The 25,401-nt window shown below is 40.6% G+C and overlaps 1 protein-coding gene and 2 long non-coding RNA genes across 7 annotated transcripts in view; 1 reads left to right on the top strand and 2 right to left on the bottom strand.

Moving 5' to 3' along the window:
• KAT6B (lysine acetyltransferase 6B) overlaps nucleotides 1-25,401 on the bottom strand; it is a 188,144-nt gene that overhangs the window by 127,368 nt on the left and 35,375 nt on the right. The gene's annotated exons all lie outside the window — the stretch shown is intronic.
• Nucleotides 4,103-10,155, top strand: LOC116573662. The gene is made up of 3 exons (XR_004278916.1): nucleotides 4,103-4,160; nucleotides 8,701-8,901; nucleotides 10,081-10,155. It is a non-coding gene; the product is annotated as an uncharacterized LOC116573662 (long non-coding RNA).
• Nucleotides 9,809-16,690, bottom strand: LOC116573663. The gene is made up of 2 exons (XR_004278917.1): nucleotides 16,628-16,690; nucleotides 9,809-10,366 (listed from the first exon to the last, which is right to left on the bottom strand). It is a non-coding gene; the product is annotated as an uncharacterized LOC116573663 (long non-coding RNA).

The following is a 25,401-nucleotide window of genomic DNA, read 5'->3' as shown; positions in this document are numbered from 1 at the left end:
TCCGTCAGAGTCAACAAAAAATGAAAGCTCCCAGAAGGGCTAAGATCATTAATGCAATGCTGATAAAAAGACGCCAGGAGATTATTTAATTTTTTATGTCATATCATGTTAATTGTCATGTTTAAATTTGTAAATTGTTGCTTGTTTAAAAATCCATTTACTAAAATAATAAATAATGTATGTTGTGACATATTAGTGAAATTATTATTTTTTAAAGCATCACAGGCACAGATGAATAACCATTTCAGTGCAATCGCTTGTACCATTCAGGGAAAAACAAGAGGATCTGATTAAGTTACACCATGGCAGAAAAAGCCAGAGTTGCTACCACATTTCCCTACTGCAAACTGACCCTCTACATCTCAGATTCTTAAGGTCAGCTCAGCTCAGCTCAGCAAGACATCTGAGGAGCCAAAGTCAGAACTTGGAGCAGGAGCATCAGCTAACACGGAAGTTGAGCTGGCAATGGAAAGCTGGCCAGGTTTAAAAGAAAAGCTGTAAGAATTCCCAGGACAAAAGATTGTCCAAATCGTGCTATGGCAAAGAGAGCAAGGATCATGGCTTTGCGCTCTCTCACTAACTTTATTCCATAAATCTTTCATGTTGAATTTCACCTCTTCATGCAGGACTTAGTTCTTTACTTTCATTGGTAAGGGTAAATACTATCATCTCCTTTGAAAACAAAGCAGTTATTTGCTAATGCTGGCAGGCAGAGAGCAAAACCAGAGCGTGTAGCACAAATGTAATTCTGAAGTTCAGCCATTTACATGCAAAAAAAACCCCTATGTTCTACCAACTTTTAACACAAGATTTAAACCTCTATCACAAACCCTTAGAAAAACAAACTTGGAAGTGACTGAAATAAAAGTCAAACCAACGATGTTACAAAAAATACCTGGTAACCAAAAGATTAAACAGAAAACATGAGCCTACTGAGTCAAGGTCAAAGTCCCAAATCTGACATTCTCAGCTCTCTGTGGTCTGGCCATAAGCTACCTTTTTAAATCTTACTTCCTACTGCTTCCCTTTTATATACCTGTTCTATATACCTGTTTGTATGCCTGGACCAAGGAAAACTGCTCACCATTCCTCATATTCTCCTTTTTGCAGCTCTGTTCACAGTGGTGAGCCACTCTTCCCTTCCTTTCCTCCCTCCTTAAAAATCACAGGTCCAAATTCTACCACCCCAAACGACATCTTGGCCAAGAAGGCTCCCTGGATTTTACAGGGACTGCTTTCTCCTTACTCTGGCTCCCACAGCTCTGCCTGTCCTGTTACAATGAACGACAGTCATCTTTGGTGATAGTGTCACTACTGAATTCTCAGTGTGTATCTTCACAATGCAGCTCTCACATATGGTGAGACACCCATACCTAGGTCTATACCTGAGGATCCCAGGGTCCAGCCTCCAGAGCAGAGCAAACCCAACCTCCCACCGATGGTATAGGTCATCTCCTACCTGCTTCATTATATGCCTCATTTACTCCTTTCGCTCTTCCCACTAAGGCTTAGTTCTCTACCCAGAGAATCGCATTCTCTTTTCAGTGTCGCTGGGTAATGTTCCTTGGTATGACCTATTTTCCGCTTCACCATAGAATTCCTTCATCCAAACAGTGGATGGGATACCACCCACTGCGTTTGCCACAGGGAACCCCCAGGAGGTGGAGGGGTAACCCTGCAGTAATTACCCTGGGTTAACCAGGCACCACCTTGTGAACTGAGTGAGGCCTTCAATCTTTTCACACAGACCAAACAGGTTACAATGGGGCAACTGGCCCTAGTCTCCAGAGTCCTACTCCCCCTTTTCTTGGACCTCAGCGCACAATTCTCTCCCACTGAATCTTTACAGTTATTTAACTTCTTTATGGAGCTGAACAAGCTCTCAGTCATCTGGGCCTTAAAATTCTCAGATGAAGCAGAGTATCAAATCTAATGGCAGAGGTAGAGAGAAATACCTCAGAGAAGTGAATTCATTTTCACTGTTAAAACAATTTCAGGGACGCCTGGGCGCTCAGTCAGCAGGACGTCCAACTCTTGGTTTCAGTTCAGATCGTGACTTCAGGGTCATGAGATCAAGCCCAAGCACTGCATGGGCTCTGTGCTCAGTAAGGAATCTGCTACAGATTTTCTCTCTCTCCCCCTCTGCCAATGTCCAAATCCCCCCACCCCTGCCTATGCATGTGCTGTCTCTTTTTCTCTCTCTCAAGAGATAAGCTCAATCTCAGGACTCCAGGACTGTGACCTGAGGCAAAGGCAGATGCTTAACTGACTGACCACCCAGGCGCCCCTAAGAAAATCTTCTTAATTTTTTTTTCAACTAATACAGATGATACAGATGAAGTCAATCTCTACTGTCATCTACTCACCTCCCATTCCAGGACTTACCTTGAGTTCATTATCAACACATTTATGTATCATCTGCCATTAAATCTAATCTTCTCACTTATAATATACACTATGCTTCACCAAGAAAGAATAAAAGGTTTAACTATTAAACTATGCCACCAATGGTTAGATACACTGATTTCAGAAATTCTAGGATGTGAAAAACATGTTTTAGAATCCACAAACCACCCCTAGAATTCAAATAATTTTATACGTAGATATCATATGCACAACACATACACAATCTATAAAATGCAATACATATAGAAATACATCTAGTTTGGGGGAGGGTTTTGTTGTTGTTGTTGTTGTTGTTGTTTACATAAATTGTGATAATTTTATCCTTTACTTTCCTCACAAAAATGTATCAGGGAGAGTTTCCCACATCAGTTGCTACAGATCTACCACACTGTTTTAGGTGCTGCATACTATTTCATATGCTGACTGTACCGCTAGGCAGTCAATTTCCATATTTTACCATTACTAACAATGATGGGGTAAGAGTATACACTTGTGTATCATGCTAGATACACATTTACTGAATCAAAGATATCCGGCCTTATTTTCACAGACACAGCCAAACTGCCCTCCCAAAAAGCCCTGAACAATTTATACATTCCCCAGATGTAAATGATACCCATTTTTTCTCTCTTGTTGCCAAAACAGATTATCAATCTTTTTAATTCCTGTCAATCTAATGGGAAAATAATCATACCTGATTATTTTGTAGAAGGTGCCTTATAGTCTATGTATTACTCTTTGTCTATGACACATGGCCTATTTTCTCCCAGTCTTCCATTTGTCTTTTAATTATATTTGCAGTTTTGCTTTTAGTGACAGACATTTCAAATCTTTAAAAAGTCAAATTTACCCATCTCTTCCCATCTGTAGCCAAGATTACTTACTTTTGGAAATATTTTCTTCTTCTAATAGTTAACCCATTCTTTCTAAACACCACTGAAGTTCTGGTCAGGGCAGTGTTTGGAGGGTGATGGGATTATACTCCTACAACCCTCACACTGGAAAATTTCCACACAGTTATCCTGAGCCCACCTCTGAAAGGGGCAGGTGCCAGTCAGAGCTGTGCCAGCCTGTGGGCACTATGTCAGGAAGGACTAGCCAGTTCCCTTCCTTAATGTCTGGAGCAGAAGCCTGACCCATTCCAGGCATTGTGTGCCAAACCCTTCCAGGCTACATGTGCCAACCGAGTCAGGCTGACATCATGGCCCAAGGCCAGAGACCAAGGAAGGACCCAAGCACACAGACAGGCAAGCATCCCTCTCTATCCATGGCTGAGTTCTGAGCCAGGAGTGTCTGGACACCTCGTGTGAAGACTGTCAACCCATCTCCGCGTCCTGCCTCGGTCTCAGATGTAACAGACCGCCCGAAGAGCTGTATCCCGGACCTGGCAAAAAACAAACCCCAGTGCACTCAGTAACTCTGCTGACTCGATCCTGACAGGCCCAGCTGCCAAGACACAAGGGCATGTGACACAAGTCCCCTGTCCCCGGGAGCCAAGGGGGAAAGGCTGGCTCTTCTCCCTCAACATCTGCACCACGAGATCAGATCAGTAATTCCTCTGCGTCCAGCTCACCACTGTTTACACGCTCTCCCTTTCTCACTCCATAACCTACTGCTCCAGCCTGTCTAAGCTTCACCCTTCAGGCCCTCTGACTCGCCCAACTGCCACAAAGAGGGACAGTTAGGTTCCGAGTTCCCGGACTCCTAGCAGCATTCAGCGAGCTCTGGACAGTGGTTCAGTGGGAAACAGGCTGGTAGGAACGCACATCCCTCCACTGTAAGTTCATGATTTCTTTAGCTAAAAACACAGAACTCAGGGAGCAGGCAACGTGGCTGTACAAGAAGGAGCAAATGCGGCCTGTTTTTCTGCGGCTTTTCCTCGGGCCCTGGGTTTCCAACTAAGAGCACAGCCAAGTGAACTCAGGTGGGGTCTTACCAGTTGCGAGAAAAAAGAGGAAAGAAAAGAAAGCTGAATTCTGTGACTTTTAAAAATCTGGCTTGCCTGACAACCTCTATACCTCTGTTTAAGGAGTATTTATCTCCATTAGACACTTCTGGTTGTTGAGCCAAACTCAGCATCATCCGAATTCCTCCTCACCTTGGTGAGGGGGGAGATGGGGAGTATGGATGAGCAAAGGTCCATGTTCAATGTCTCTGCCTCCAGCATGCCATGGTCTGGGGAAAGTACATCTCCCAGACATAGGGAAGACCCAAGGGGCCCTACTCACACACATCTGGAGCTCAGCAGAGCTCCTGGCAGCACACACCTAAAGAAATCCCAATCCTGCCTCAATCCTCTCTCGGCTGAAATTAATCTTGCATGTCAGAGTTGATACACAACTTTGCGTTCTGGGATATAAACAGTTCCTCCTTGAGCTGTTAAGCCTCAGCCCTCCTGCAAAGCAATGAAGCCAAATCCTGGTGATAATGCCCCACATGGCATTCTGCGCTCTGGAAGGACAGAGCTCACCCACTGGCCTCTCTAAGCCTCTGGAGGAAAACTCAAATAGAAAGCTCCTCGAAGGGACCACCGAAGTAAGTTCCAGTCACCCTCTAGCCTCCATATTTAGTATACTTCCTTATACACAGGAAATATTTTTCCAAATATTTGTTCAATTTTTTATATGGAATTATTTTTGGAATGGATACTTGCCTTCTCAGGAAGTTCACTTCTAATGTATTTAAAGTTCAATAAACTCACATCTTTGTTAAAGAAGCCTCTCCCCATGGCTAACAGTAATACTATCCATTATCAATTTCAAATTTAATGAGCCTCAACTTCTCAACCAAAACCAAGGAAATTTGAAATTCCAGGACACCATTATACTAAATGTAAATTTTTCTACATGCTCTCAATCCCTGCTATCCAATGTGGTAATCACTAACCACATGTGACTATTTAAATTTTAATTTTCAAGAAAATTTAAAATTTAATTCCTTGGTCTCACTAGCCACATTTTAAGTGCCCAAAAGCCACATGTGCCTATCATACTGAACAGGGTAGATATGTAACATTTCCATCATCCTTTTGCTCTAGATGCATTACAAATCTTAAAAACTCAAAGAATTCTTAGCTTGCAGCCAGTATCAGATCATCAAAGTGCCATAATTAAATTTAAAAATACACTGCTCCTTTAATTAAAACAACAGAAGGAAACACTCTCACTGATGAGTAGAGAGCTTTTATAATAATAGATTAGTCTCATCACAATGAAAAACTTAAATGCAGCAAAATTCTCATCTATCTCTGGTTGCCAAAATTAATATGCTATGCAGAGGGCAATGCATACTTGGGAGTCACATGAATCCTCTGGACAGATAAGATTTCTGGTTAATGGTCATTTAGGGAGCTAATTTTTTTTTTTTCAAGATTTTATTTATTTACTTGACAGAGACAGAGAGATCACAAGTAGTCAGAGAGGCAGGCAGAGAGAGAGGAAGAAGCACGCTCCCTGCTGAGCAGAGAGCCCGATGCGGGGCTTGAACCCAGGACCCTAAGATCATGACCTGAGCCGAAGGCGGAGGCTTTAACCCACTGAGCCACCCAGGCGCCCCACAGGGAGCTAATTTTTATATAACCCTTAAAGTCTTGGGCTTAGTAGAGTGTGCAAACATCTAGGAAATGTTCAACCCAGGGATTTCAAAATGTATGCATACAAAACCAAAACATCTAAGTCTTCTAAGAGCTCAAAATTTGAAGGTAGGAGAAAGGGTGCCATGAACATGTTAAGAAATTATGTAAATTAGAACAAATGAAGCCTCTAGGTGAAGCATCCTTCCCACCCCCCACTAAATGCCAACATGCCTTAGCAGATAAAACACACACATAGGGAGTTAAAGTAAGGGATATTCTATTTTTTTTATATAGACTTCTAGGACATTGAGACTTCAAGGTAAAAGTTCCAGGCAGCAATGTTACAGCTCTGGAATAAAAAAGATTTTCCCCTACTGTGAAGCAATGAGAGGGATAATAAATGTGCAATGAAAAATAAATCAAAACCCAGATGGATAACGATGTACAGAAGGGGAAGCCTGGGGGTAAAACACAAGGTAACTTATCCAGGAGTGTCAAGGTATAAAACAATGCACTGGATTCTGAATTGTATACATTTTTGAAGTATTTGTGATGTTCTCGTTGGATTGTCCAGTGAGTTAAGGTTTAATTGCTCAAGGTAACTTACCAGTTCTCACTTGAGATGTGCCCTACCTTAAGGACTAATCCAAAGGGTCACAAACAACTCTACTTCGTTTTCAGCTCAGTTCTACGCTAGATCCTAAGGCCTATGACATCCTACTAATGTAAAGGTCAAAGGAAATACATCCCCAAAATATCGCCAGAAGGACAGCTAGAGATTTAAGTGGTGACCAACAACTGGGAAGTTAATGTCAACTTTTAACTTTCATCTTACCTTTTCCTCTCCACACTATCTCCTGGTCCTCAACCAGTGATCATCCTTTTATACCTGACTCCAGTGTCCTTGAAAAGTTATTTATCATCATGAAATCAAACTGTACTTTCTCCTTTGGGAACACACATGTTGTCGGACAAGACAGGAAATCCTTAGACCATGATGATGGGTAGAAAAGTATTAGATTCACATACTGACCTTGACTTTACTGGAAATTTTCAAGTGGTAAAAATTTCATCAAGGTAAGAGAGGAGCAAATGAGAAACATTATCCCCTCCACTTTACACATTCATTATTTCAATTCTGTTGCCAACTGTTTGTAATCTTTTTATAAACTCTCAGGAACTCAAGAGAAAACAGTGTATGAGTCACTCTCCCAAGAGCATATAAATGATGAAAAATATATTAGCATGTGCACACTATCATTCATTGAAATTTTATTTAGCTGTTTTTAATAAAAACCCATATGATCATCAAAAGTATATTTTAAGCATGTTACAGATTCTAGCATATATTTCTTAAAATTCAGAAGGAAGTATGTGGACCAAAAGAGCATTAATACATCCACCTTCAAGAAAGAGGCTTAGAAGGTTTAAAATATTAAAAACAAAATGTTAAGACTTAAAATACTAAAGACAAAATGTTTTAACTAAAATTTATCAGATTTTTAAAATTTCTTCACTAACATTAGGGAAGAAATTAACTTTTTAAACAAAGACAATTTTTTAAAGTAAGCAATCTTACAAAATGTTTATCTAACAGAATCCAGGCATTCTGGCTACAAGATCTCTATTGACATACCTAAAAAACCACAAATCACTATGATATAGGTCTGGAAACATGTGGCCCATGTAGAAAAGGTCTTTAACAAAGAAAGAATTCTTTCTAAATTACGTCGGTACTCACGACATACAACCACTGGTTAGAGATGCACAGCATTAGTCACATATGAAGTGGTGCCTTTACTAATAAGTGAGTATGTCCGAATAGCACACTTCTCTCCCTCTTTTTTTAAAATAACACTTAATCATCACAGGCTAGAACTGAGAGGCATAGGGACTAGTTCCAAGATACGATGAGAGGATGGCTGCAGAATGAAACTCGTTAAATATTAACTAAAAGTCAAACATGCAAGAAAATATAAAATATGCATCACAGTTTTTGGATGAGGTTAAGGAAAAGTGTCAGGGAGCGAGGTTCCTATTAACAGTAAGAGAAGTGAGAGGAATCTCTGCTCAAACAGGGAAGGAAGGACAGCGGAGGAGAATCTTGGAGTAAGAGTCAGAACTCTGGGCTCTAACTGAAGTGAAAAGAAGGATCCTCCTGACTCCTCGAGGCCCAGCAGCCACATCCAGCCCAGGCCTCAGCTTCAGCTAGAGGGTAGAGAAGAGAAGAAAGGTTCTTTCTGATCCTCTTCTTCCAACCAGGTCACCCACAAAGGGTCTTCATTAGGACTGCTTTCAAGGTCAACCTCAGCAGGAAGCCTGGCTTCTGGAGGGCTGCTGATGTCTAATGGTGTACCCCCAGGTGTGTGCTAGCGAGCACATGCCTGAAACACAGGGTTTAACATATATACCTGCCAGAGATAACATACAATTCCTTTCAGTATAATCAGTCAATTAATCAAAAGTATTAAAGAATCAATTCCAGGCTGCTGTGAACAAAACCGCCCTGGAGCTGGGTAACGCTGCAGCCCCAGAACTTCTGGTCAAAATCTCACATGCTCTAAGCAGTAACTTGGGAGTCCTACTTCCAATCTGCTCCATGGATTCAGAACCCTTATTTCTCATTGTAAATTATTTAAAAATTATTTAATAGTTTAATCACGATTTTGTATAGTTTATAATTAAGTTACTATATTATCAAATTATCTTTTTTTTTTCAGTCTTTGTAAGCCTAGTGAAGATGGTTTCATCCTCAAGAGATGACGCACTTACCGAAGATAACAGGAGAGGACGAAAGTGACCATCATCCTGGTTCTCCTATAGACTGTCCAGGTTATGGCACCAGAAGTCCTGGTTCCAGCAAATCTCTCAGTCCCAGGCAAACCAGGACACCCATCACCCCAGATAAGATCCCAAAGTTGGTTAACTATACCAAGATAATATTGTCCTGAGAAGAGTAGATGCTATGTAGACTGATACAAACCCACTCTACCACCTCCTCCTTTGCATTCTAACCAGAAAAGACTGGAAAGCTAAATTCTTGACCTCCCTGACTACCTGCAGTTAGGGGATGGCTATATGACTCAGCTCAGGATAATGAAATAAAAGAAGCCCCTGGTGGGAAGGGGACTGCCTCATTTCCTGAGTAAGAAAGAAAAGCATCACTAGAAAAAAAGCTTTTGCTGTTACCCTTGGTCCATTCCCTCTGTTCCCTGCTGGAACCAAGAAGTGATGCCTAAACACAAAGAAGTTACTTTGTGAGAAGGGCAACTGGGTGGCTCAGTTGGTTAAGCATCTGCCTTCAGCTTGGGTCATGATCCCAGGAACCTGGGATCCATCCAGGCTCCCTGGTCACAGGAGTCTGCTTTTTCCTCTGCCCCTTCCCCTGCTTTTGCTCCCTTCCCTGTCTCTGTCTCTCTCAAATAAATAAAATCTTTTTTTTTAAAAAATATACTTTGTGAAAAGAAGATAAGCATGAGAAAAACCTCTATGATAAAGACAGTGAAGCAGAGACATGCAAAGGCCCTGGGGTCTGGATGGAACTGTGGGACAAAAACAGCTGGCTATGCCAGCCTCGCAGTTCCTCCCACAACTGCTGCAGGAGACAAAGAACTCCCACATATTCAAGCTCTACTGAAGCTCCCCATTATTTTAGGTGAACATACCCCTAACTTATATTAATTGTGAGACTTAAGAGTCAGCAGGCCACTCCAGGCTTAAAGGTACTCATGGGAAATAGAGTAAACTGGTCTCTCTCTCCCCCTCTCTCTCTTTCTCTTTTTTTTTTTTTTTTTTTTTTTTTTAAACAGCAGGTATATATGTTTTACCAAGGAAAACAAGGGGGGAAAAAGGCTCAGGGATGAATAAGGCCTGGGTCAAACATGGGGTAGGGATGTTTGCTGGGTATACAGCTGGGTAGTTTTTTAAAAGCTGAAAGGTGAATAGTTTGTCTTCCATGGTGAGGAAACAGGTGTGAATGTCAATGGCAAAACAGCCTCTTCAAAATGTCTGGTAGCTTTCTTGGAGATACTCTGGTTTGAAAAGCACCAAGTGTTTTCTCTTTTGAAGCTTCGATGGATACTGATCTTTCCCCTTTGCAGATGAGAAGACTGCGTCTTCAAGGTAAAGTAAAAGGTCCAAAGACACAGAGCTCAAAGGTAGAGGAGCCAGTATCCAAATTTACCATCAGCCTGAAGACGCCCCCGGCCTCTGGACCCGGGATGCAGGCCATGGTCTAGAAGGCCCTGAAAGGTGCACACTCTGCCTAAATGAGGAGAGAGTATGCGGAGGTGACACAGTGGCACACAAGACTTCACCGTTTTTTCTTTAAAAAAAAAAAAAAAAAAAATGGGGTGCCTGGGTGGCTCAGTGGGTTAAAGCCTCTGCCTTCAGCTCCAGACATGATCACAGATGGCTAGGATCAAGCCTTGCTTGATCGGACTCTGCTCAGCAGGGAGCCTGCTTCCTCCTCTCTCTCTGCCCGACTCTGCCTACTTGTGATCTCTGTTTGTCAAATAAATATCTTTTAAAAAATAAAAAAAATTCAAAAAGAAAAGTTTTTTAGACAAGTTTGTACTGTAAAGAGGCTTTACATAAAGATCTATATGCATCAGATAATAAGGTATGTGGCTGAAAGTAACATTTCTGTTAAGATATTTACTAATACAGACAGCTAGCTGGTGGCTAGTTAATTCAGTTAGAATGTGGCAGGAACGCCAACATCGTGAGTTCAATCCCTGGGACAGGCCAAAAGAAAAGCAATTTTCATACTTAATAAAAATTAATTAAAAATATATCTACCAATACAATTATTACTTAAAGGGAACAAAGTGAGAAGCAGAACAGCTCAGAATACACAGTAATAACGAACAGGCCCCCTTTCTCTGCTACTCCCTGAATGTCAGTATTCCTGGAGACCGGTTCTCTCCTCCGCAACCATCAACCCACACAGACTCCTGGCTATCATCCCACACAATTCTGATTAGAAATGTCTCTGCATTTTGATCCACTCTCTCAACCCACACAGATGCTGCTCTTTAGCCGTTCTCCCTTACCTCACTTAACATCTCAACCCCCCCTCCCCAAATCAATGTTTCACGCTTCTACCTGTTTTTTACCTAAAACATAAATCTTTCTGCCTCTGCTTAAAAGCCTACTTACTGAATAAGGTCCAACTTTTTTTTTTCCTGGACACAACTCTATCATCTTCACAGCTTCGTCTCCCACACACTACCCTGAGCCATCCTCTCTGCTCCGCAGTCCGCTACTTAGCACTGCTCATACAGGCAATCTGGATCACATCTCCAAAACTCTGAGCTTGCTGTTCCCTCTGCTAGAATACCCTCCCACTTCTGGGCTATCTGGTGCACTCTTGATACTAACTTGCAACCTACAATTCCTCCCTCTGCAAAGGCTTCCCTGAAAAACAAAATTCTCCTCCTTCGTGCTCTCAAGGTAATTGGCTTACCACAAACCCAGGCAATCAGCACACATTAGCATCAGCTGTATGGTTCTTACTGACCCACTCACCCTACTAGACCCCAGCTAACACTCTACTATACCCGGATTAGGTACTCAGTGAATAAATATGTAATATGACTGTAAGTGAACCCCATGAATCCCTGAGTTTCTTACAGAAAAGAGTTCTCTTTACTCGTTTCCATATTGCTAACACAAGCAAACCTGAGATGCCCAATAAATGTTTGCTAAAATTATTATCATCAAAACCCCTTACAAAAATGTCTCCACTGGGTCACCTGGCTAGTTCAGTCTGGAGGGCATGAGACTCTTGATCTCAGGGTCATGAGTTCGAGCCCCATGCTGGGGCTTAATTAGGCATGGAGCCTAATTAAAATTGAATGAATTAATGAATGAATACCTTCACGGAGTAAGGATTTAATGTCACTCCTTTCAAGGAAACTTCATTTCAATACATGTATCTCGGACTTGTCTGAAATTTTCCTTTTTATATAAATAGCATGCATTATTTTTACAATCAGGTGTTTCCCCTTTGGGAAAGAGGAGTGAGAAGAGTGGGAAGAAAGACCAACTGTCAATGGTATTACTCATTGTTGACTATATAGGATTAGAATCCAAAATGAATTACCCTTAAATTCAGAAAAAGCAGGGGAAAAATTCTCTCTTCTCCAACTTCTATGCTTCCCTGAGAATGAAAATCTTAAAAACCACATCATTCTCTTTTCATCTTGGCTTCTAGGATATTTAGAACTAAATTATTCATTCTAGACACAGAGTTTATCTGTTCCTTCATCTTAATTATTTTTGATGCTTTGAAAAACAGATTAGTGCACCAAATATATCTTAATAACCTTAGTGACCTAAAATCATTTTGGGATGCTAGCAAAGTATAACCACCATGTAACAGCAGAAATTAGGCAGAGCCACTTAAAAGTAGCTGAAATCAAAACTGCAGTAAAGCCTTGAAAAAAATGATTTCTGAAATCTCAGCAAAATCATCCCCTTTTTGCTAAATTATTTCAATTGCATTTTACCTAGTTTTTTTTTTTTTTTCATTTATTTGAGACCTTTAAACCATTACACATTTAGGCATCATTTTAAAATCTTAGCATTTTGTGGGGCACCTGAGTGGCTCAGTGGGTTAAGGTCTCTGCCTTTGGCTCCGGTCATGATCCGGGGGTCTGGGGATTGAGCTCCAAATCAGCTCTATGCTCAGCAGGGAGGTCTGCTTCCTCCTCTCTCTCTGCCTGCCTCTCTGCCTACTTGTAATCTCTCTGTCAAATAAATCAATAAATAATCTTTAAAAATAAATAAAAAATAAAATTAAAAATCTTAGCATTTTGTACAGCATTAGACTACCCACACGGACACACAAAACCTTAGCTCTATATTATTCTGTTCCCAGAAACCCTTGTGGTTGGCTTAATTCTGCTTGGAATAAAAGGTCTACTTAAACTGAGAAATAATTCTGTCTGATAACGACAAGAGCAAAAACTCCACAAAATGTAATTCTGTCTTGGTACTTAAGAGATGCCTACAAAACAGTACTACAAAAAACAACAAAAAGGGAAGATTCCCTTTTAAAAACAAAACAAAACGAGTCCTTGTGTGAAAAAAAGTAATGACAGCCACAAAGAAAGAACACGTATACAGATCTTCCACATTCCCTACCTAACAGAGCCGACCCACTCTGGAGAAGTGGAAGTTTATTTTCTACTGCCATAGCAGAAACATGGGACATACATTTACATTTCCAGAGCAATGTTGACATGAAGTTGCAAGTGTAAATATTTGTTCCCTTTTGGTTTATAAATTTCATGATGATAAAATTCTGTGTATAGAGTCACTAATTAAAAAGGAATCTATTTGCCTAGTAGGATGCTTGAGGTTGTATGTTTATTTGCGATGAATGATATGGTGCACACTAGTAAGGAATGGGAATTAGAATTTTGAACTGTATTGGCTTAACAAGTTCCTCCTGGGAAGGAAAACAGAGTTCATTTGTCAATTCTAAAGAAGCTCCTTCAGACAATAATCTGTGTGAAGATGTAGCAGTATAGTTAAAATTACTATCTCCCCTGCCCTTGAAAGTAATGAAGGATGACATGTGATGAAGAAACAGCAAATTAAGTGTTTTAGGAAAAGGAGATCATTTTCCATTACTTTGATTTTTAGGGTCACTTACTATCACCATTTAATGACAATCTAGTAACGGGGTCCCCTCATTGTTCAGGATTACTTTAATATGCTACTCAGGAAACCAGCTAAACAAAATTGATTATCACGGAACACATTCAGATGAATAGCCAGCACTACTACTATCTTTTTCTCTACTAATCTGGAATCTAGACCTTAGGCCCAAATTGATTTCTTATAATAAGGACCACTGCCACAAACAACTCACAGTGACTGAGTTCTTAACTACGTGCCAGGGACCATTTGAAGCACTCTCTGTGTATTAACTAATTTAATTTACCAAACAGCTCTGTGAAATGAGTACTATTATCACCAGTTTATTAAATAAAACATTTTAAAACTAAAAGCACATATATCTTACACAGAGGAGTGAGTTCTCAACGTAACTCCCTTACTGCTAGTGGGTCCAGAGCTCAAAACTAGGGAGTCAGCTCTACATAAATTGATTATTAAGCCCTCTCCCCTCTCTCCTCCACAAACACCTCTCTAGGCTCCCACACGGCTTTCCCCTTTGTCACTGTTGGTCCTTTCCCTTACCTGTCCTGGGAATCCTGCCTCAGGCATCTGCTCTTCTGACCCACACGTTCACCCAGGTAACTCAGTTAAGCTCATCAGCCACATTCTAGCTACACATTCATGGGTCTCAGATTTGTATTTCAAATTCACACCTCTTACCCAAGATCCCAGCCATCCGACTGGCCACACTGAGTCTATATACTGATGTCCCAGAGGCCTCTCAACTTCATGGCCAGATACAAAACTACAGGTTTCTTTTTCTCTCAAATTACACTTCTACATCAGCCTTCAGCCCTCCCCTACCAGTAAACAGCACCATTTTCTACCCAGATTCATCCTTACATCCTTACATCTAATCCACTATTAAGTCCTGTTGGCTTTACTTCCAAAAAATATCTTAAATCTGACCTCCTCTCCCTCCATTCTCCCCAGATCCCCACTCGACAGTTTCAAGGGCCGTCTTTGTCCTTCTAACACCCGTGGCTTAGTTCCAACTCAAGGCTCTGACCTGGGCTGCTGCTTCTGGCTGAGACACACTTCCCTGAGGTAAAGCAGTATCTTCAGTCTCAGTCAGGTCTGAACTCAAGCATCACCTTCCCAGACCAGTCCTACTGAACCTTCCAGAGCACCTGTCACTTAACACAGCTGAGGGAAGATTATGGTTTTACTTGGTAACATCTCTAAATGTAAGCTCCTTGAGGGTCATCCATTGTCTGTCCTGTTCACTCCTACTGCCAATAACAATGCCTGGCACACAGCGATCACTCAATATTTGTTGACTTTTAAGACTGAAAGTAAAGGATGACTATGAAGTCAACTAAGAAAACACTGACTTATAGCCCATCAATCATTAAAGAAATAAACAATACAAGACAGCCAACAGTAGCCGCCCAAGTGAGTTTGTCTTTTGCTTTCTTATTCCCATGGGAACTGCAAGACCTCTGTTGATAATAATCTTCCGCATGGCTTTCCAACTTTTGACTGTAACTCAAAGTAAGAAATACATTTTATCTGATGACCTAGTATATACACATACACATATTTAACGAAAGTCAGTCCCATGAGACCTTACTTACCTTTTCTTACAGGGGACATGCTGTTTATTCAGTTTGTTTGTTTGTTTGTTTGTTTAATGATGAAGTCGCCATTCACTACACTGATTTCACAATCACCTAATAGGAAAGAATTCAGTTTGAAGAGCACTAATCCCGTGCTTGTATTTGGGTTTTCTGAAAGAAGTAAATTTTCTTTAAAAAAAAAAAGGTAAATGTTCTGCCTGATCTACTGATTTCAAATGAGTCACTTCTCCTCCCTGAGTCTCCCCTCACCTATGAAGTAAGTCCCTGTGGTAACTACTCACAGAGGGACTGACTGGAGTAAAACACACTGGGGATGAGAGCTACAGGAATTCAGTCCATAACCATGAGCGAGCCCCAAGGGACAAACTCTATGTCCTCCTCTTCCGGTTGGCCACCACATCCAATCCATCAGCAAGCTCTGTCAGTTCCACCTCCAAAACACATTTCCGATCTGACCTCCTCTCTCCCTCTCCATGTGACACCCCAAGGCAAGCAGCCATCATCCCAACAGCCTCCTCATGGCCGGCCTGCCCGCCTCTCTCGCCCCCGTAACTTCTCCACTGCGGCCTCAGTGACCTTTCAAGATTTATTTTGAAAAACTCTGAACCTTACAGAAAAGTTGCAAGAATGTTACAATAAACACACGTATGCCCTTAACAATTTGCCATCTTTGATTCCTCCTGTTTATCCTGAACCATTTGTGAAGAAGCTACAAGGATGATGACCCTTCACCCCCCTTAAGAATAAAGACATTCTCTACATAACCACAATGGATTATCAAATTCAAGAAATTTAACACTGATATCATACTATTATCTAATATTTGGTGCAGAGTCAAATTCTGCCACTTGTCCTAATACTGTCTCTTAAAGCAACATTTTTTCCCCAATTCAGAAACACACATTTCATGTAATTGTCATGTCCCTCAGTGTTGTTAAAAACACAAACCAGACTGTACTGTTCCCCAGCTTTAAACTCTCTGCTGCCCTTCCAGGGTCTCTCTGCTTTAGCCACATGAGACGCCTTTTTCTTCCTCAAACGTAAGTTCTGAAACCTTCCCTCCCTGAGCTCATCAGCTCTTCCCACAGCTGACCCCTTCTCATCCTTTGATCTCGCCTCAGGAACTTTCCAGAGGATGATGTCTACAGCCTCACTCCTTGGTTTTTCTCTCTCCCTTGGCTCGTGATTTCCTTCATGTTACTTAATGCAGTCTGTAGTTACCCTGTTGGTTTATTTCCTTATTGTCACCTGTCTATATATTCAGAATAAAAATTCCGTGAAAGCAGGGGTGTCTCCAAGAACAGTGCTTGGCTCAGAGTATGCACTCAAAAAATATTTCTGAGGGGTGCCTGGGTGGCTCAGTGGGTTAAGCCGCTACCTTTGGCTCAGGTCATGATCTCAGGGTCCTGGGATCAAGTCCCGCATTGGGCTCTCTGCTCAGCGGGGAGCCTGCTTCCCCCTCTCTCTTTGCCCATCTCTCTGCCTATTTGTGATCTTTCTCTGTCAAATAAATAAGTAAAATCTTTTATGTATATATATTTGAATGAACAGAGGAAAGAATTAACAAATATGCTGCTAAAAAAGGGAAGTGGTCATATGTCAATGACATCCCTGGATAAGACTGCACACTGATAGGTACAAGTCAGCAAAACCCCTTCTCTTCCACAGGAAGGACAGTACAGTACGCAGTCACTCCTGGGAAGCATTCAACATTAATACCCATCCGAAGACAACACTGTGAAGGTTACCTAGATAAATAAGACCAAGATGGTTTAGCACCCCAGAAAAGGAGGTTTACAGTGCTGGAAAGATATACATTCTCAGCTTGAAAGCAAAGCCCATAATGCTATTCAAAAAAAAAAAAAAAAAAAAAAGGCTAGCTCTGTGGTCAGAAGATGGGTTTTGACTCCTATGTGTGTGACCCTAACTCTCTGGGCCCCAATTTCTTTGTATGTTTAGTGAGGACAATGTCCATTCTATAGTCCATGTGTGAGAAGAGTGAGTGGCAGGCTCTTTTCACCTAAAAGGAAAATGGGCTCCTGAACAGAAGTAAGCAGGAAATAAATTATCCTTGATTAGAAGTAACCTAAACACCGGGGCACCTGGGTGGCTCAGCTTGTTAAGCATCCAACTCTTGGTCTCACTCAGGTCATAATCTCAGGCTTTTGAGATGGGAGTCCCGCACTGGATTCCACCTGCCTAAGATTCTCTCTCCCTCTGCCCCTCCCCATCCCCCACCCCACTCACAGGGGGTCTCTCTCCCTCCCTCCTTCCCTCTCTTAAAAAAGAAAAAAAAAAAAAAAAAGAGCAACCTAAACACCTATCATAATGAGCACTGGGTAATACACAGAATTGTTGGAGTCACTATACTGTACACCCGAAACTTATAAAACACTGTATGTTAAATATACTGGAATTATAATAAAAAACCTAAAACACACACAAATTACCCCCCCCCTCCGCCGCCACCACAAACCCACCAAAGTAAGTAAAATGTCCAGGATTGGGTCTGGCATGTCCAGGTACTCAGTAGTTCCCTTCTCCCTCCTATTCAGCCCTATATAGACCCAGAGCAGAAAGCAGTTCCAAATATACAAGTAGACAATAACACAACCTACAGACAAAAGCTGCTTCTGGGTACAGGAGCTCCTAACCTTGCAACATTGCGGCAGAGGCTACATGACTATTTGTGAGGGCTGTGCAGAAGCAATTCAAGCATGGGTTCAGCTACACAGCCCATAAGTGTCTTTGAACTCTGAGATGCTATAGGTTTTTTTGAAAAAAAAAAAGAATCAAGTATGTTCCTGTGGTAGGCAGTGTGGGTGATAAAAATAAGTTTAATATATAGTCTCTACCCACAGAAAAAGCACTTGACAAAATACAACATCCACTTATGATAAAAAAAAAACCCTCAACAAAGTAGGCTTAGAGGGATTAAGGCCATATATGAAAAACCCAAAGCTAACATCTTCCTTAATGGGGAAAAACTGAGAGCTTTACGCCTAAGGTCAGGAATAGGACAAGGATGCCCTCTGTCAACCCATTTATTCAACAGCGTCCTAGCCCCAGCAATCAGACAACAAAATGAAATAAAAAGCATCGAAATCAGTACAGAAGAAGTAAAACTATTTGCAGATGACAAGAAAGTATATACAGAAACTCTGAAAGACCACCAAAACACTAGAGCTGATAAGCTCAGTAAAGTCATAGGATACAAAAATCAATCTACAGAAATCTGTTGCATTTCTATATACCAATAATGAAACAGCAACAAGAGAAATTAAGAAGAAAAACCCATTTACAACTGCACCAAAAATAATTAAGATACCCAGGGACAAACCTAACCAAAGAGTTGAAAGACCTATACTCTAAAAGCTATAAAACACTGATGAAAGAAATTGAAGATGACACAAAGAAATGGAAAGATATTTCATGCTTCATACTACCCAAAGCAATCTATAGTTTACTGTATTCCCTATCAAAATACCAACAGCATTTTTCACAGAATCCTAAAATTTGCATGGACACAAAAGACCCCGAACAGCCAAAGCAATCTTGAAAAGCAAAAGCTGGAGGCATCTCAATTCCGGACTTTAGGTTATACTCCAAAGCTGTAGTGATGAAAACAGTATGGTACTGGCACAAAGAGACACATAAATCAATCGAACAGAATAGAAAACCCAGAAATAAACTCAAAATTACATGGCCAATTAATCTTCAACAAAGCTGGAAAAAATATCCAATGGGAAAAAGACAGGCTCTTTAACACATGGTGCTGGGAAAACTGGACAGCTACAAGCAAAAGAATGAAACTGGAGCACTTTTTTATACCACTGACAAAAATAGTTCAAAATGATTAAAGAGCTACGTGTGGGACCTAAAACCATAAAAATCCTAGAAGAGAGTACAGGCAGTACCTTCTCTAACTACGTTTTTCTAGATAGGTAACCTGAGGCAAGGGAACAAAAGCAAAAATAAAATACTGAGACTTCATCAAAATAAAAAGCTTCTGCATAGCAAAGGACAATCAACAACCAAAGGTAACTAAAAGACAACTTACTGAATGGGAGAAGATATTTGCAAAAGGGTTAAGTATCCAAAATATGTAAAGAACTGATACAGCTCAATACCTCCCAAAACAAAAATAATCCTATTAAAAATTGGGCAGAAGACATGAACAGACATTTCTCCAAAGAAGATGGCCTGCAGACAGATGAAAAAATACTCATCACTTATCATCAACAATGCAAATCAAAACTACAATGAGGTATCACCTCACAAGTGTCAGAATGGCTAAAATCACAGACACAAAAAATACAGGTGTTGGCAAGAATGTGGAGAAAAAGGAACCTCTTGCACTGTTGGTAGGAATGCAAACTGATACAGCCATTCTGGAAAACAGTATGGAGATCCCTCAGAAAGCTAAAAATAGAGCTACTCTATGACCCAGCAATCACACAATACAAAAACACTAAGAATACAAAAACACTAATACAAAAAAACTAATTCAAAGGGTCACCCTATGACATATGTTATAGCAGCATTATATACAATAGCCAAGATATGGAAGCAGCCCAACTGTCCATCAAATGATGAATGGATAAAGAAGTGATATACAGGGGCGCCTGAGTGGCTCAGTGAGTTAAGCCTCTGCCTTCGGCTCTGGTCATGATCTCAGGATCCTGGGATCCAGCCCCACATCGGGCTCTCTGCTCAGTGTGGAACCTGCTTACCCCTCTTTCTCTGCCTGCCTGTCTACTTGTGATTTCTGTCTGTCAAATAAACAAACTTTAAAAAAAAAAAAAGTGATATATATATTATATATAATGGAATATTATTTGGCCATAAAAAAGAATAATATCTTGCCATTTGCAACAACTAGATGCAGCTAGAGAGTATAATGCTAAGCGAAATAAGTCAGTCTGAGAAAGACAAATACCATGTGATTTCACTCATGTGTGGAGTTTAACTAAATGGAAGAGCGAAGGGGAAAAAAGTAAAAGACAGGCAGGCAGGCAGGCAGGCAGACAAACTAACAGACTCTTAACTATAGAGATGAAACTGACGGTTACCAGAGAAGAGGTGGCTGGGAGAGATGGATGAATTGGTGACAGGGATTAAGGAGTGCACTTGTTATTCAGCACCAGTGAACAAAATAGAAACTTTTAAAAAAAAAAAAAAAAAAAAAAAAAAGAAACAGTCTCCCTCTCCAAGAAACTTACAACCAGCCTAGACTGTCAAAGCCCACGGAATTGAGGAGTTACAGACAGTACTAATGAGGAAAACAGACAATAAGATCATAATACCACAATGGTTCAGAGGAGAAATTACTAGCGGCAAGAATACTGTCAAAGAAGAGGTGAGAAAGTTCTCACCACAAGAAAAAAAAAAATTCTCTAACTACATATGGTGACAGCTGCTAAGTAGATTTGCTGCAGTGACCATTTCATAATACATACAAATATCCCATCATTATGCTGTACACCTGAAACTACTGTAATGCAGTATGCCAATTACACCTCAATTAAGAGAAAAAAGCAGAAGCAGCAGAGGCGGCGACATTCTGGCCATGAAGCCTGTGGCTACCAGAGGGTAGTTAATCTGCTAGTTAATCTTGGTGGTAGTCTCCTTCTTGTGCTCTTCTAGGCTCCTGGCCTCAGCATGACACACACAGCTGTGCATGGACCCTGGCAGGACAGGAGGCCTGTCTACCTGCTGGTTTAATGTTCGGCACAGGTTCCAGAGCTTGTGGTTACTCAGCAAACATTCTGCCATGCGGATCATGACATGGCATAGTACGAAAGAGAGAGGAAGGGCTGGAGACGAATCCGTAGGGTGCAGAAGGGTGAGCTTACAGAAGAAATAAGCAGGCCTTGGTGGTACAGAGCCTGCAGGGCAGAACTAAAGTGAAGGGTGACTGAAATTAACTCGTTTTCCACTTGCTCTCCAAACACTCAACGGCTGATCTTCCACCCCCAATTCAGAACTATTCTTTCAAGTGTCAAATATTAAATATGACTTTGTTGGGACAACTGGATGGCTCAGTCGGTTATGGTGCTGCCTTCAGCTCAGGCCATGATTCCAGGGCTCTGGGATGGAGTCCTGCACTGGGCTCCTTGCTCGGCAGGGAGCCTGTTTCTCTCTCCGCCTCTGCCTGCCACTCTGCCTGCTTGTGTGCCCGCGCTCTCTCTCTCTGATAAACAAACAAACAAATAAATAATCTTTTAGAAATAAATAAATATGACTTTGTTTTAATTTGACTCTTCCTTTTTTTTTTTTTTCCATCTGCAGTTATGTACACATTATCCTTGTTAAGATTTTTATAATACCAGGCGGTTGGCTTTCTTACACGCCTGAAGTGTCTGATTTAGTTTAGACCTTCCGAATCATCATTATATACGCCATAGGGTTACATGTAACATAATCCTTTCTTTCAACCGAATTCTAGTCATACATAGTGACAAACCCTAAGGTCTTTCACACTACAAACATTTGCAATTGTTTAATCTGTTTCATTAGCTCATAAAAGTGTTTGGAAGGAGAGAAATGGCAATTAAAATAAACCCTTTCAACAGATAATTTAAGTTCAAGCAAGCAAAATGAAAACAAAGAGAGCAAATGGATCTATCTGAAAGTAGCTGGTATCTGATAGGGAGACCTCTGGTCATCATTAAATAGGTTCTTGCTGCTGCTTATCACAGATCAAGATACAGAGCAGCCCAAATGAGAAGCTTTCAACTGTGAAATGCAAACCAACGTCTGCCATTCCAATAACCCGCCCTTTGGACTTTCAATTTAGGTCTCACATTTAAAATGTCTCTATAGTAGCTCTAATGCAGGATCAGGAACATATGACAGGTGTCTCCTGATCATCCTAAACACACTCTCCAAAAGCCCTCTAAGTTCAGTGAAAATCTGTCCAACGGTTTCTGGACAGATTGCATGTCTGTGTGTTGGAGTTAAGAGACAAACGGAAACCTAATTTTAGCTAATAAATAATGTAACTACTTGCACTCATTCAACAGAGGTGAGCAGAGAGAGAAGCTCTCTCTGTTTGTGGAGCTTTTCCATCTGGAGGGGACAAGAAGTTTAAAACTAACAAGAAAAATAAATACATAATTATAGACAGTAAAAAGGGCTAATAAGAAAAAGTATGGGACACTTCTTGGAATTACTAAAGAGACTTCATTTAGATGAGAGGTTCAAAAGATTAGGAAAAGCCTTTATAACGAATCTCATTTAAAATGGAAAATATTGGCACGCCTGGCTAGCTCAGTCAGAAGAGCATTGACTTAATCTCGGGGTTGTGAGTTCAACCCCCATGTTGGGTATAGAAATTACTTAAATAAATAAACTCTAAAAATAAAATGGGAAGTATTTGTGAAATAATAGCATTTTTTTCAAAAGCAGAAGAAGATAGTCATAGAAAAGGACATGCACATAGAGAAATCCAGAAGAGAAAACCAAAAACAAAACAGTTGCGTTAGGGTGCTAAGATTATGGACAGTGTTCACATTTCAAAAAAGTTTTTTAATGTTGGAATATTATTTCTACCATAATTATGACAAGCATCAACACAGAATCTAATACCCTAAAAGAGAACCTTTAGTTTGCTTTTAGGCTTGACCAAAAAACTAGCTCTGTAACAAGACTGATCTTCATTAAAGTAACAGTAGGGTAGCCTGGGTGGCTCAGTGCATTGAGAACCGACTCCTGATTTTAGCTCAGTGGGGAGTTTGCTTGAGATTCTCTCTCTCCCTCTGCCCCCTCCCACCCCCTCTCCAATCTTTAAAACAACAACAACAGCAGGGCAGAACAAAATGTTCTGCTAAGAGCCTCTTCTCCAATACAGCCCAGGCACTAATTAGCTGTGTGATACTGGACAGGTTACTTACCCTCCCTGGGAGGCTGTTTTGTCATCTCTGAGAAGGAATTAATAGGACCTGCCTCATAAAGTTGTTAGAAAGAACACAGAGAGCTCAGTCCAGCGCCCAGCACAGAATACGAGCATACTCAATGTTTGACAGGCATTATGATTATCACTCACATACCAAACCAAATGAAAAAGTGGGCTCTGAATCAAAAGTCTCCCAGGCCCAACAGATAACAGACTAGAGAAATCAGATGGCTCCTCACCAATCACTATTAAATGATTTCTCTCTGACAATAAGTAAATCAATGAGTGGCTTCTCTGAGGACACCTACACTGTACCCAGAGCAAAACAAAAAAGATCAGTCCAAGAAAAAGTTTTCCTGAAGGAGAAATGAGCCACAAAATTTCCACAATTTACTAAAAACAATTAAGGATGCCTTTATTAAAAATGAAGCCTCCTGGGGCAGCTGACTAGCTGAGTAAATAGACTATACAACTCTTAATCTTGGGGTCATGAGTTCGAGCCCCATATTTACTTGGAGAGGAGAAGAAAAGAGAAAAGGAGAAGAGAAGACAGAAAAAAGCAGCCTCCTGAACCAGTCCAGAAACTGAGGTAGAATCCATATAAAAATATGATAGATTAACACAGATGGAATTTGCCCAGAATGACATCACTGAGGTTATGCTTTAGTTCCAAGACTATTTGTGAAAATAAACTTAAAAAACAATTCCATCAGTCTTCCATGCATCTTCAAACATACACTCTGCCATTAAATTAGAATGCTTCTAACATCAAATATTAGGATATTTTCTTCAACTTAAAACAAACTTAAAAAAAAAAATTCTGAAGCATTCAGCCGAACATTCAAAAAACCATTACTTTAATCATTTAGTTAATTGAGCAAAAAGTAAAAACGTTTTTGTTCATTCACTTCCATCAGAACAGAAAACAGTGTCAAAAGAGAAGAAGGCTTTTACTAGTGCTTTGTTGAATACCTGGATTAGACTGACCACCCTTTAAGATGGTCTTTGTGTACTTCAAAACTCAAACCAAGCCACACAGAGCAGCTGCTCACTGACCAACTGGTCTGCAGAATTCAATGAACGACAAAAGGTTACCTTAATTCAATAAGATAATCAGCACACACTTACCCACCACCCAGAGTCTAACCATCTGCAAGGCGGCAGAGCCAAATGCCTATAAAACAACTGGCAGCATGCAGACATGTCCTCGTGTCCCTCATGTCAATGAAATTTCTCTCTTAGCAACAGCTAAAAAGAAGCTGAACTTTCAGAAAATCAAGATATCATGATCCAACAACTTGTTAGTAAGTTATTTTGAGTGCCACTGAGATTTCCAGGCCAGATGGGTAATATGTTTTATTCAATTGAGTCTTGTACTGGGATAACAAAATGTGAGGCAGACTCGATCTGGATCCTTTCATTGTTCAAGAGGCAAAGCAACCTAGACGCTTCCAAGTAACAGCAGGAATACAGCAAGAAAGGAGAGAGAGAGAGAGAGAACAAGCAAGCCAGCAAAACCCCAACCACAAGAGCAACCTCAGATCAAAAAACCAGTAACAATTTAGACTGCAAAACCTGCTATCTGCCTTTGGCCAGGATACCATTCAGCTAAACATGCATCTGTAGTCATCAAAACTACCAAGTAACAATAATGATAATTCAACATACCAGAGCATTATAAACAGAATCCAATGTAGAAGTTCATTTTCCTCCTCACATACTAGACTTGTATCAATGGAGGCAGCATTTCCCAAGTATGGTGATGCTTTGAGCTGACCTGAATCACACAGAGTGATAAAGCTGTTCCTTTTTCAATTTTCTTTCATACTTTCCCATTAAGTCAAGGAGAAAGTCTCAGTTTGGTGCTAATATGTCTTTAACACCTCTGTAATGTTTGTTAATGTTCCTTTGAAAGCGCAGGCCTCAGGCTCAGAGCCTTGGCAGATAAAGTATCCAGCCACATTTTAAGGGAACTTCTGAAAGTAACTTTTACAGTTACCTTCTATTTATGACAAGGAATGCTTGTTTTCTACTTATGGCAATAACAAAGTTTCCTTTTTCAGTAGATCTATTAAAATAAAGAAAATGAGGTGATTTAATTTTTAGTAAGTATTCTAACTACATTTATTTCAAATTTACATAGTGAAATATTTTGAGCCTACAGAAAAGTTGTAGTACAATCAATGCTTGTACACCCTTCACCTAGATCCACAAATTAACATTTCTGCCTCATATCTTTATCCACATCTTCATCT

This window comes from Mustela erminea, chromosome 14 (genome assembly GCF_009829155.1).
Source record: "Mustela erminea isolate mMusErm1 chromosome 14, mMusErm1.Pri, whole genome shotgun sequence".
NCBI classification, from domain to species: domain Eukaryota; kingdom Metazoa; phylum Chordata; class Mammalia; order Carnivora; family Mustelidae; genus Mustela; species Mustela erminea.
The sequence above is the reverse complement of the archived record's forward strand: the minus strand, read 5'-3'. Positions and strand labels throughout refer to the sequence as shown.